The 13,293-nt window shown below is 37.2% G+C and overlaps 1 protein-coding gene across 2 annotated transcripts in view; it reads left to right on the plus strand.

Annotated features, from left to right (window-relative positions):
• Positions 1–13,293, plus strand: part of KCTD16 (potassium channel tetramerization domain containing 16) — a 130,301-nt gene that overhangs the window by 95,426 nt on the left and 21,582 nt on the right. The gene's annotated exons all lie outside the window — the stretch shown is intronic.

The raw sequence follows: 13,293 nt of genomic DNA on the forward strand, positions 1-13,293 counted from the left end.
CCAAGGAGAAATTTGAGAGTTTAAAGGGAATGTAACTATGCAGTACTGTATCAGAACTTTTGTTAGGTAATCATTAGGTAAGGGAACGTACTCCAAACAATCTCACATTGTTTGGAGTACGTTAGCACATTTGCTATTACAGATTCTCTGCAGAGAAAACACTAAAGCTAAGTATATCTAATTATTAGTTAGTATATTTCTGCGTTGTGGCTATGCCTGCATGGTGCGATTCTGTATCCAGGGTATATACTGTACATTTATACTTTTGTTAATGCTTTTCCACCTGAAACTACTTCATATAACTTAAGGTTTTACCTTATTATCATTATTATCTAGTTCCCCAAGGATCCCTTATATTAGAAATTTGGTAGCACTATATATGAAATTTGAAGATAATTATTTTTAATAATTATCAATAATAGTTAAGTAGGCAGTAACAAAGCAACATAAATTAGGACATTCAAACATTTTCTGGTCAAATGTGTAGTTTAACTAGGTGGCACTATCATATGGGCGCAACTGTTAACTCCGTAGGTTTGACTCCTACTTTCTGCTAATTCCTATTCAAGGGGCAAGCACGGCTCCATGCACAGCTGGCTGTGCCCCTTCACAAAGCCATTCATTAAGAAGAGGGAGAGCTCTGGGTAGTCTATTCTCGGAAGTTACCAGGTATGCACATTAACAAAAAATAAGTGTTCTTCATTTTTAAAAACATCTGTGAAACACCTATTATATCAGGTAAACCAACTACTACTATATTACAGTATTAGCATTTTAATCCTTAAACTCTAACTCCCAATATTAAGTGTAAAACAAAATATATTACCTTTTCAAGTAGTGATCTACATATTTTTCTCTCCGCAGTTTTAACTTTTGTACAAGCAACGGACCAAAAGAAAACCATTAGATTCTCACTTATTGCCTCTGTGTGCTGCAGGAGAAGTAAAACCAATAAATTCTGCAGACTATTAAGAGTCGGCATACACCTAAAGCATAACCTGAACGTTTGAAGATCAATATAGAGATAAAATTTCATAAGACTATAACTTTTTGAAAATAGTTCCTTTTGTGTACTTTTCAGTCTTCTTAAAAGTAACATTTTACTAAAACTCCTATAAACAACAAAACATGTTGGGAAGAATATCTGTGCAGTGATAAATTAAGGTCTTTTGGTCCATCAGCCAACTTAATTTCCAAGGCAACTGTAATGCCTTGATCAAAATAGCAGCATTTTACAAAGGCATATGTCAAGAACGCTAGGGATGAGTTGGAGTGTAAGCAAAATTAAAAAAAAAACCTCTCCACTCCTTTGCTGTAATTGGGGGCATCTATAAACAGAATGATAAATACTCTTTTGAAGTCTCCTCCAAAAGAATAATGACTGTGTATTAATAAAAGAATAGTAGTTATTATAGATGAAGTCTGCAGTGTAAAGTCTCTGTAATCAAACTCAGAGAACTTATTTTAAGCTATTAACTACATTTTTTATAATTTGCATTAAAAAATAAATGTTATCTACATGATGTAAAACTACTTTGGGAAAACTAATTTATGTAATATCAGCTGTAGTTGTCAGTTCAGCAGTGGCCTTTATGTTTACAAGTAGCGCTTATTTTCCTACCAAAGGACATATTATGTACACACTATTAAAAAAAGGCAAATAGCAACAAAGCAGCGGTTTTCAGATGACATGTTGCTCGTATTGAACTGAGCACTTAACAGAGAGTATACAGTAGAAACAACTTGTATGAAGTGGATTAACATACAGAACAATCTCTAGAAATCAAATGAGCTAGATCTGTATGTAACGCCCTACAAAAGAAACCTCTCAGCAGTCACAAAACCTGTACGGCATGTGTTGCTGACAAGGTTCTGAGAACTGTCATGTGTACATGAGTGATTGATCCAGGAGCTGCTTCTGCCCTGACATTCCCAGACACATTTCTATGTACCTGCTGTATAGTCATTTAGGTCAGAGTTGGTGCTACCATAATATCAGACTTAAGGTATGCTTGTTTGGGCCCGCTTTACAAAGTCAAGCTCATTATTTTTTTCCCTAGAAATAATTATTTTATACCCTCTCCTCCAGCCCCCAGGCTTTCAGTTGGCAGAGCAGCTGTCCAGCAACCCCGCCTGTTTAGAGAAGGAGGTCTATATTTCATCTTGACACACAGCAGAGACTGTACAGAGCTGGCTTTACTAGCTAGAGTTGATTGATTTTTCAGATTCAGCTCAGTGTAGTCCCAATAAACAGGGAGGGAAGGCGGGAAAATCAACACAAGGTAAGGTGACTACAAAATGTCCCTAAAACTCGTGTCACAACCCCTTATGTAAATTTAAGTTTTTTATTCTGCTGTTTGTTTTTAATACCCAATTTGTTCTTTAAATTATTTTAATTGAAAAATGTGCATATTGTTTTTTATCCGACTAAATGAAAAAATAATCGGCAAACTAATCGATTATGATAATAATCGTTAGTTGCAGCCCTATGGATATCCTCCAATTAGTGGCAGGTCACCACTGAAGCCTCTTCCCCCACACTGTGTTGTGGCTGCACCCAGTATGATGCAATTTCATATCTGGCGCAATGTCCAAGCCCTCACGCAGCCCTGTTTGTTTCTGGCTGCGGGCACCAGAGCTTGGAGGAGGAAGTAGTCCAGGGAGCAGATCTTCTGCATTTTAGTGGATGTGAGGAGAAACTCATGGGGTGAAGTCCCCCGGATGATGGGCTCTGTATGAGGAGTTCTGTTATGCTGGTTGACATCTGCTGAAATGGTGTTATTAATAAAACATTAATATAACATTATTTAGCTGTTTAATCAAATACCTTATTTAATTAATTTATGTAATACATAGACCTTATTTAAAAACAGTTTTGATTAAAATTATTTTTTGTATCAGGACAAATAGATGTCATGAGGTACAAGTAGTCTAGCTTAATTGCATTTGTTAGCCAAGGTGGGAAAAATCTGCCTCCTGTTTGCAATCACCTTATCTGACGAGGAAGCCCTATATATTCCTAGACCTCACTTGGAAACAAGCTTGCTTGGAAATGTAGCTGCTGTGGCTTCTCCCCCAGTGACCTTCTTATAAGTGGCTATGTAAGAGTTACACTGGAATTAAACGGAAGGGAAAAAACATACCAAGTACCGCTGCAGAAAGTGGCTACAACACCATCGGAACCAGATCAACTCATCCCCATCCAAGCAGTCCTCTCCTATTGTCTCACTTCCCCCTCAACCACCGACTAGATTGTAAGCTCGTAAGAGCAGGGCCCTATTCTCCTTTTGTACCAGTTTGTTATTGTGTGTGTTTTTGTATGTGAAATTGTTCTACTGACTGTAACAGCGCTGCAGAATCTGCCGGCGCTTTATAAATAAATATAATGTAATGTAGATTGGGATACTATTTTAGTCCCTTGATCAGGTCTGCACCCCTCTATTAATGCTTATTTACTTATAGAATTTACAATAGATCGTATCACTTGTATAGTAATTTGTGCCACATTCTGGCCCATTAAACATCTGAGCCTTTCTTTATGGAAATACATAATTTTAACTTTTTAAACAAAGTTAATGTTTCTCTTATTTCTGCTGGGCAACTGGCCAGATTTATGTGCGAAGCTGAAATCATGCAAGTATGATGTGCATTTCGGCCTGAACGAGAGTCAAATGTGACATTATGTGTGTGAAATCAAGACTTTGGTAGATGACCAAGGGTGCATAAACCCTATTAACAGCGTTCAGGGCATATGAATTTACATATACTACAAGAATCAGTAATGTTTGAATTGCAAAACTAAATAACTTTACCATTTGGTTGAATATATGTTAATTTTATCAACAAACTAAATAAATAGATACCGTTAGACATGAAATGTGTACACACATACTGTATTAGGTCATTTCTTTGCCAGTGGCAGATTTGGGTGTATGTACCGTATTGGCTTGAATATAGGCCGCACCCGATTATTGGCTGCACCCTAAAAGTTTGGTGCTATTTTAAAGAAAAAAATATTTTGAAAGAAAAAATACATATTAGTGGAATGATAAAACAGTATTTCACCTAATACACAGGATGCACCCACAGACTCCCTGATGTCGCGCACACAACCTCCGCTGCCGGCACTTCCGCCGGGGCTTCTATGAAGGAGAAACACCAGCGGAAGTGCTGTAAGCGGAGATTGTCTACCACAGCCGGTGAACGTCTGCGCGATGCGCTTTGACAACCTCCACTGCCGGCACTTGCGCCGGGGCTTCTATGGTGGAGCACGGGATGGTTATGTCACGCCGGTGCTCCAGCATAGAAGCCTTGGCGGAAGTGCCAGCAGCGGAGGTTGTCTATGTGCATCGCGCAGACGTCCCCCAGCTGCCAGAGAGGAGGATCCAGATCCCCTGCAGCGCTGCAGGGAATCTGGTTCCTAACCCTGCTGCTTGCCATCAGCAGGGCTAAATGAAAAAGAGTACGGTATTTTAAATCTTGTTAGCACCAGCTGCCACCCTTTGATCAGTACAGGATTTCTGAAAATAATATCCAATAAAATGAATGTTAAAATTAAATGCTGGAGTCCAGCAGTGAAAGCAATGAGCTTCATCGGTTAGACTATGTGAGCCTGGGGACCATGTCTTTTTCCCATAGATCAGGTCATCATGTGCTAGTTGTGTTACCTTGGAGATGGTCGCCATCTTCTAGAGAGAGGGCACAGCTTGGTTGCATTTGATATTGCAAATGTCTCTTCTTGTTCATCAGTGGATACACAGAAAGCTGCAGTTCACCTGCTGTACCACATATGTAAGGGGAGATCAAAAAGACAATTTAAATGGTGAATGTAATAAGAAAAAGAGCAGACAGAAAGTGATACTCTTTGATTATCTGAAAGGCATAAAAACAAAGTAGTTATTGACTATATTATGCATTTTGGTTTAGACCTATTTGATAATGTCACTGGGGAACCTTGATGTCAGATTCTGATTATATTAATGCCTTAACTATTTCTGTGCCAGTGGGATTATGCAATATATTAACTACATCTGAATGAAACTCTGCTAATAAACAAATCACAGAAATTTCAAAGTGCATATAATATACACATTTGTTTGATGACTTTCTAATTTCCAAGCATAAATACACAGGGATATCCTGAACATCAGCAGGTTTTTGGGCCATTAAGAAATTAATAATTTACCAAATTATAATTCTTTTATGTAAACTATTTATATGTAAAGTCATCAAACAGTGAAATAATTGACAGGAGTTTTAAAAAAGCTTTTGTCAAAATTATTTGAATAAATTAAGTAAAATATTTTTCATAAGGACAATAATGAACCTTACAAAAGGATTTTTGGTGTCGCTAACTTAAGTTATTAAAGTATCTGTAGAATAGACTTAGTATTACTAAGTTTGCATAGCCTTCCCAAAAACAGAGATTTCATTGTGACATTTTTTTCATGAATTAATGTCGTACGGTGGTCGGTGTTTTTCCCCAGGGCCAGTCCAAAATTCTTAAAGGGCCAGTTCAAGTCAGAAGCAGAAACCAGCCTGGCTCACGTAATGTGATGTTTGTGTAAGTGTGATAATATATGTGTGCAAGTGTTAGTTACTGGTGGGGGCACGGGGCTGATTGAAACATTAAAGGGTTGTGATTGTGGGACAGTGTGCCCTGTTCAAGCACACACATTGACATGACATTGGACATGAGAGAATGTGTTCTGAAAGTTTGAGTTTGGGGAATGCAATATAAGATGTGATATATGACATGATATCATATAAACTGTCATTAAGAATTGTTAAGCCAGGCTATACTTCACTTCAGTGTGTTTACCTCCAATGCATTCCCTGCTTCTGAACACAGAGTCAACAGTAGGCAGAAGAAATGCAGAGCAGGTTATCTCTTTGTATCTCCCAGCAGCTGTACAATCTGCGACAACTATTGCTATGCCTCTAGGCCAGGCTATATGTGTATATTTTTCCATGCCTGATGTGATAATTCCTAACATTTTATCACAACAATATACCCACTTGGGAAAACTTAGGTGTTTAGTAAATGTACCCCTGGTCCTTGAAAACTAGGACAGACAACAGGAAAAGAATATGTAAAGGAACAAGGTTGTCCATGCCTCCAACTGCATAGATGATCCATCTGCTTTTCCTTCCCTCCCTCTTAGTCACAGTTCCTATATTATGCATTTATCATTATGAGTATTATTATTAGTTTTATTATTATTTAATATAATATTACATATCATTGTTATTCATATTATTGAATATTTATTTTACAAGTGCATTATCAGGAATGAAAATGTTTCTAGCTGTGTTATTTTAGACAAATAGAGTTACTTATGGATTTGTATGTTTCTATTTTCCATCAACATGGTTAATATGCATTAGAATGACTAAGTAATATTAAATCCTGATTCCGACAGAGGTAGGAAGTATATGTTGCATGTTACATATAAGCAACTTATCCATGGCTTATAGTAGGATACAAGGCTTACCTGGTGTGCCCAATTTCCGCACAAACAATGTGGTTTGACAACCTGGGAATATTTAGCATCGCTGTCATTATCCAGCCTCAAGGCAAGCAGAGTGATAACAGTATATCGAAATCCTCCAGAGAGGAAATCCAAGAAGCAATATATCATTGTTCAAGGAACTTCTCATCCATTATAAATTAACTGCTTGTGGACAGTGGCTTTGAAGCATATGAAGAAAAGCCAATTCTAGAATTAACTGAATAAAGTAATTCATAACATGAGGAATTCTTAAGGTCAGGTATTCAGCACATGAGGAATTTAAGTTTCAGGTTGCCTTAATGATTGGTTTCTATGTAGTAAAATTGTCTTCTTCTTAAAGGAAGTTGCAGGGTTATCATTAAGTTTACCTTCATCATCACCGGAGGGCTTTAACAATTTATTTTGGGAGAATGTTGCTTTCAAACATCTGGTCCTGTTCATATGTAGTAGTAATCAGCCATAGCTGACAACAAAAATAATTATCACTTGTTAGAGTATCATAAGATGAAGAAGTGCAGTAAATAGGTTACGCCTTCAGCTTTAATAAATACAAAAATGGACCATATTAGTTTTACCCAAAATAGACTGATCATTTAATTATTTAAATTTGTAATTTTCACTGTTGAGAACTCATTTCTAAAAGGGACATTTCTCCTCTCCCATTTAGTGTACCAACACAAGTTATATAGTGTTTTTTTCAGGACCATTTTTTCCAAAATCTGGTCATTCTGCACCCCTGTGCTATTTAGGACATCTTTGAAACCATATTTTTTGGAAAACTAAACACCCTAGGGTATTTCAAATACTGGTATTATAACCCTGTCCAGGCACTAATTCTACTACCCTCCTTTGTCAAACTTAATGGTAGTAATTTATTTTGTGTTTTTTCTCAACACAAACTGTACTTCAGATATGAATGCATAGCTTCTGGTATATGTCACTGCCAAGCTAAACTCCAATATGTGTTCAGCAACATTTCTCGAGTATAGTGATACTCCTGTGCATAGGTTTGTCGGGTTGTTTGGAAGGTAAAACACCACATTTGGTATGCATTCATTTTGTTGACTTGGAACTATGACATCTGGTCTTTCTGCCACCATGTCCTATTTGGGACATCTTTGAGCTGGCTTATTCAATTTACCCAATCAAACATATATATTTTTAAAATCTGGATACTCAAGTGTATTTCAAATGGTGGTATTTTATCACTTTACATGAAGTAATTCTACCACTAACTTTCTCAAAGTTTGTGAAAGTAATTTTTGTGTGTTCATTTTCACACACGCATTGTACTTTGAATTTACAGCCACTCCAATTTACCTAATCAAACCAATAACCGTCAAAGTAGACACCCCTTGGGTATTTGAAGTGATAGTCTTTTAACTTGTTCAATGTCAGGATTTATGGGAAGATAAAGCTCTAATTTTAACACATTGTGATTAGAAATCTGGAAATCATCATCTTGCGAGAGGCAAAATCTCACAGTGGCACTTGTGATCGCTCTCCGGAGTGGTCACAGTGCGTCCATGGGTTTTCACTGTCGCCAAATGCCTCGCTATTGGGGCATTTCAGTGTATGGCAGACTTTGACGCCTGGGGAAGGAGACACTCAGAGCCCCTGATGCCGATCTTGGTTTTGCTGAATGCCTTGATGCCGTAGGTCGCTTTCTAAGCTTACTTAATGCCATGACATGCCGGGCACATTTGTATTATTTGAGCCTGAGACTAGCTTAGCGCACTAACATTTTTTCTTTTCCCTGTTTGCACATATTTGAGGTTTAATCGCACCTCCCCCAACACATTAATACGGTTTTGGTAGCAGTAGCAGTATAAACTGCTTTGTGTGCCCACTATGTAGGAGGTGAGAGTAGGTTCTCACCCTATTGAGAGTATGCCTTGACCTGGCGTGTGAGCTTAATTATGCTTTGGCCAAGTCATGTAACCAAAACCTCTGATTTATATTATGTTTATATATTTGTTGCCAACTTTATTAGGGTAAGAATAGCAGACAGATTTTGTTTTTTTGTATACATTGTACAGCCAATACACTGTATTTGAAGCATGCTTACACCTGTTTGATAGGCCTCATATTATACATTTGTATTATTTGACCGTGAGACTAGCTTAGCGCACCAACATTTTTTTCTTTTCACAGTTCTATAGCCAGCAATGCTCATTGACAAAGAGTGACTATTTCTGGGTGATCCTGAGGGAGCGGGATCAATCTTCGGGTACTAATGAAGAGTTCAGGGTGCAAGGATAATACCAATGGGTCGGTAATAGAATGGTGTGATTAAACTCCTGTGGGAAACAGGGGAAAAACAAATCCAAACAAGGTAAATAGTACACTGAGTCATTTGTTGGCACTTAATAAATAAAAGGTAATATTAATAATAATTGCAAGTCAGGCTTTCTCATTTAACATCAGTTACCTGACTTCACAAATGCTCTTTTGGCTAAATGGGCACAAATTCCCAAAATGTGGATGCTGTTATTGCTGTTTGGGGGGGGGGGTCTAACAATATATTAATGCCCATGGTTTTGCAATGATGGGTCCAACAAGCTCATCTAGGTATGGTGATCATTGGTTATGTAGTGTATATTTAAAACCTCTTTTATATTGAAAACATAGCATACTTGGATCCATTCAGAAGTATTGCTAGAAAGATAAGTAGAATCTCTGAATAGGTTAAAAGAAAACCCTGGAAGCAAAGGGTCATGCGTTTCATAATTGGTTGGAAAGAAGACAGGAAGAACATGTTCTTATATATAGAGAGACATTTCCATATTTAAAACATTAACTACTACTGTTTGGTAAACAAGATTTTAACTTGCTTTTGCTTGATAAAGCATCCATTTATATTTTCTATTAATCCATAAATCAGTTATGGTTCATTCATCTCTACTACTAGTGCGTAATACCCTGGGGTTTTTGAAGACGTTTTGTTCAAGAAAAACAATAAATCATTTTAGTCACAAGAAACAGCAGATTACCTTTTTTCCATGTCATCTGGCTCATGTTATGACACAAATTCCCTTTTGTATAGTTTATACTAATAGTTATCAGCTTATCACAACAAAGAGGTCAGGACCCTTACGACTATCTGATTGAAGTACGTTTTTTGTATGTAAAACATGTAAATAGGACATATGACTAAAATGCTTCTATATTATTGGGGTAAGCCTACCATCACTGGTGCATTTTGGAGCCTCCTGTACATGTAAATGATTTCCCTGGCCTTGTCCTATAGTCTATTCTAACCCTAATCCTGGAATCCACATAAAGTATGTTATTCTTCAATCTTTCCTAGTTGTCTCTGCTGACTTTTTCTTTCTCAGTTTAACCTTCTTATACCAGAGCATTCCCCTTCTTCCACCAAAACTTCACATGTAAAGCTTTACCATCCTTCTGAGAGTAGGCAAAATATTTTTTCAGGATCTCTCCCACACACTTACCTTTCTTCCCAGATTAGCCTTCTACCAAGCTGCCATTTGGCCAGCCTTATTGCCTGCATCAAAATGATGCTTGGGAGTGGTGCACACTATGTGTACCCTTGCACTTTTCTAAATAATACATATTTACCAATTTCCCGTAGGTTAAAACATACACAGGATTGAGAATTGTGTACATTAATTTGAAATGCCTTGTAGCAAGATGTTGCCACTCCAGAGTACTTCCATTTGGTCAAAACACTCAGCTACAATTTGGATTTTGGAAAGTATTTAGCACAATGTCCTTTAAATAGTTTAACTATGCTTCTTTGAAAGTATTGCAAAAGGTATTTCATTGATTTAACAAAGATGTAAAAATGGATTTGTGTGTGTTTAAATAAGGTATTCCTGAATTATAAGGATTAGGTGAATACAATATTTGAAGGCTTTTAAATAAATTAATTAACAAAACATGTTAGTGATGGTGTACTCACATATAGTAAAATATTGTAAATGTAGTATTTACTATATATATATATATATATACCGTATTTGCTCGATTATAAGACGAGGTTTTTTTCAGAGCAAATGCTCTGAAAAATACCCCTCGTCTTATAATCGAGGTCGTCTTCTAATTAGACCTCAAAAAAATGTCTGCTGGGGCCAGGCTGCTTACCGGTGCTTTGGTCCCGAGCAGCGTCTCTTCTATTAGCAGCAGGAAGCTAGCAGAGTGTCACGTAATTCTGCCTCCCCCTCCTTCCTATGGGGGCGGGGCCAGAGAAGTTGCTCGCACAGCCGGGCCCCTGCAGAAGTCTGCGAGTGGGAGATCTGCAGTTCAGGTAAGGGGGTGGGGGGTTGGAGTGTGTGTGTGTGTATGTGTGATTAATGGAATGAATGAGTATTTAAATGTTTGCGAATGAGTGTGTGTGTGATAGCATGGATGTGTAAGGGGGGGTAGCATGGCATAGGGAGGCTGTACTCAAACTCCTATCATCCCCATGTTCCAGCATATACTGGCTGCCTTGGCTTGATAGGAGTTTGATTGCTATTAGCAGTTATATATATCTATCTATCTATCTATCTATCTATCTATCTATCTATCTATCTATCTATATACCTCCAGAAATGCCTTTTAACCCCCTATATGCCACTCTGGCATATAGGGGGTTAAAAGGCATATCATGGGGCAGAGTGGCATATAGGAGGGCATAAGACATTTCTGGAGGCAGAGTGGCATATAGAGGGTTAAAAGGCACATCATGGGGCAGAGTGGCAAATAAAGGGTGATTAAGGCATTTCTGGGGGCAGAGTGGCAACCTTGGGGGCAGATGTGCAAAACTGGGGGGGGCAGGTTGGCAAATAAAAGGAAATAAAAAAATATATATTTTTCTCAATCATAGCTTTTATTAAATATGAAAAAATTGTTTACATGAATTAATATTTACTAGTAAAACTTTTTTTTTCCTATAGGGTAGTCTTATATTCAGGCTTTTTGTTTTTTTCCTAAATTAATATTTAGATTTTGGGGGGTCGCCTTATAATCAAGCAAATACGGTATATATTATAGTAAATATACTGAACTAATTAATTCCTCACTTTCAGAATTGGGAGAACATTTTTAGGATGTGGATGTATAAGTGTCTCTCCTAGTATTCAAGGATAACTAGTATAGTGTTCTCACACCACCAACTAACAAGATCTTGCTGGGAACTTCCTGAAAGCTGGAATGTATAATAATGCCATAATTCCATTGATCCAGTGCCAAAGCTGGTTATAGATGAACTTATAATTAGTAAAGTGAAATTGATATTGGGAAAAACTTATTTTATTTCCTATGAAAAATTAAAGTAGCTTTTAGTCTAGGCTAACAGCCAAGTCAGTACAAATGTGTCTACCGTCAATTGTAATGAATAAGAATAGAGTTACATACTGCAAGTGGACATAATGTAACATTATCTATGGGCTGCAATTCAAGGAATAAAACCAGTCAAATGTTGGCTATGGTGTCCACCTAGTGAGAGACAAGGGAGCAGCGACAAGGTACAGTAATAAAAGGGAGAAATAAGCTACAACAAATCTATTTTTGTCCTTATTCTCATTTAATTTCTATGCTTGACCTGAGTGCACTGAATACCCAATAAAATATAAACCACATAGACAGCAATGACTGGGAGACATTTCACCTGACATTGATTCACCAACTGAACGTGACTTCTCAGGTGTGCGAATGCCTGGTAGTCAGTCTCTCTCCTATTCGTTGGAAAATAAATTATAATGTGTTTATCTTGGGTAAATAATCTATACACAAGTGTACACAACATCTAGTAATCAAACTGAATAATGCTACACAGTTATGCTATTCTGTGTAATAGTGTAAACTATTCTGTTCCAGATCTTTAATGTTTTCCTCTTGCTTTGCTCATGTTATGAACCTGTTTAATCTAGCTCTCCATTTGTATTGATTATTTCCCCCCTTATAAATTAGGAGCTCATTTTTTTTCTGTAACGCCATCTAAACATCCACCACTTAAAAGAAGCTTAGCGTTAAATAATTAATGCCTGTCTGACTCCAGACAACATTGTAGCCTTCAAGATTAATTCACTTCAGTTGTGTTTTGCTATTCCATTCCATCATATGATTTCAAGTTTCTCAATGCAACACCTCTCTATAACTGTAGTAGAATCAACAATGTTTGTCTTCAATGCTGGCAGCGCAGTGTTCATTATACAGTTTTTATATTTTGCTCTTTATATATATTTGAAATGCCAATACTAAGTGTTGCTAGTGTCCGGTGAACTGTACATATCTTATATATATGTAACAGTTCACCGGACACTAGCAACACTTACTTTAACTCTTTTAATCAAATCATAATACAAACGATGTTTGCATTCCATACCACATGGACAATAAACATCTAATTTTATAAAGAAACAAACAAAAAATACCACTAGCATATTAAAAATTTCCCATTACCTTCACTAACATGTGAATAGTAAAGCCACTTCCTCTGCATGATCGTGTGGGTATGATTTTTTACCAACAACATATAATCTATATACTTAAAACTGAGTGACAAGCACTACTAACTTCTGAATTATTATAATCCACCATTGCCGTAGGGGTACATAATCAAGTTGGGTGAAGTAAAACCATTAGTGTGTACGTCTGACAACTCCCGCTATGGTCGATGTGAATAACAAGGCCAACAACATGGCCTTTAACTGTACACTACATTCATAGCGCTACTTAATGAGGGATGACAGGAGTGACGCATATCCATGTAAATACACACTCACGTTTCAACACCTCCACCATCCATTAACCCTAAAGCAAGTGGAATCCATCC

The sequence above is a fragment of the Spea bombifrons genome, chromosome 4 (genome assembly GCF_027358695.1).
Source record: "Spea bombifrons isolate aSpeBom1 chromosome 4, aSpeBom1.2.pri, whole genome shotgun sequence".
Lineage (NCBI taxonomy): Eukaryota > Metazoa > Chordata > Amphibia > Anura > Pelobatidae > Spea > Spea bombifrons.